The following is a 1453-nucleotide window of genomic DNA, read 5'->3' as shown; positions in this document are numbered from 1 at the left end:
GATGGATCACTACATTTTGATCATTATTGTCTAACCTCCGAATCCTAATCATTGTTGTCCAATCTCTTTTGTTTGATTGTTGTTGATTTACCCATGCCATCTTGCATTACTTCCATCACATTCATAGGAGACCAACCAAATGCTCTCATATATTCAAAGTATGGGAAACATATAATTTTATAAGTTCATACAAATAATAAATGTTTCTTTAATTGAGCTAAGCTTCATGATTTTCTGTCTTTAAATTTTCCATTTAAAAAATCTCATGCAACTTCCATAGAATTGCAGATGACTAGGACAGAGTAGAAGTATTTTGCAACTCCCGCCCTTGATCTCATGATAAGCAACCATATCACAGTGTTAAATTATCTAACTCCCGCCCTTGATCTCATGATAAGCAACCATATTACAGTGTTAAAACTTTTTTACTTTTTTTTTTTTTTTTTTTTTGCCTATTCTTATGTACAGATCTAAGCTTCCCAAAACGAGACATAGATTTACAATCCATTTGCCACTTTGGATTACCCTCAAAATATGTACATTGTCTCATAAATGATGGTACATTTAATTATTTTCTAACGATACTCTACATTTTTTTAAATATTATTATTGCTCCTAGAACATCAAATTATGTGTCATTCTTATTTTGGACTATTCTAAAGGACATAAGCAAATCTGTACAAATAATATACCCTAAAGTTATATTTCTTCACCACCCACAAATTGGATTCTTAAAACTTGACCATGGAGTGTTTTGATTTAATAACTTCATTGATCCACATTGTCAACTTTAGAATCTATTCTCGGGCACTCTTAAGACTTATGAATCCAAGCGTCTTTACGCTCACTTGCTTTGATTTGAAGAACTTGAATTGAGAAAATTAAAATGAAATAAAATTATAATATTTTTTACACTCACTTATTAAGTTGAAGTAAAATTGAGCTAATTTTTTTAATTTGATTAGACAAAAAAATTGACTTTTTATCCCTTATTTAAAAGGGATTCATATGTCAATGATGATTTGATGATAAAATTCTTCTTATTTTTTATCTTATTTATTAAAAAATTATCAATCAAAATATAATTATTCATATTTCTTGAAAACTATCATTATCTATTAACTATATATATGATTGAGTTCATTTAAATAATATGGTGTTTTTTTTGTTAATTGTCAACGGGATATTATAATTGGATTAAAAAAAAAATGTCCAACTTGAACAATCAATCCATCCTCCATATATAATAACTCGTTCTAATTAGCACTTAATCATAAAAAAATAAATGGACTTGTAGGTGAATGAATGTACAATTTAGAGTGATTAATTAATCGCAATGATATATAAATTCCAAAAAAATTAATCTCTAATATAACAAACTTTTATTTTCTTGTTCATATAAATAAATAAATTTTGTAATAAGCCAGCAACGTGATACAAAGTTTGAAAAAAA

The sequence above is a fragment of the Phalaenopsis equestris genome, unplaced genomic scaffold, assembly GCF_001263595.1.
Source record: "Phalaenopsis equestris unplaced genomic scaffold, ASM126359v1 Scaffold000202, whole genome shotgun sequence".
NCBI lineage: Eukaryota > Viridiplantae > Streptophyta > Magnoliopsida > Asparagales > Orchidaceae > Phalaenopsis > Phalaenopsis equestris.
The sequence above is the reverse complement of the archived record's forward strand: the minus strand, read 5'-3'. Positions refer to the sequence as shown.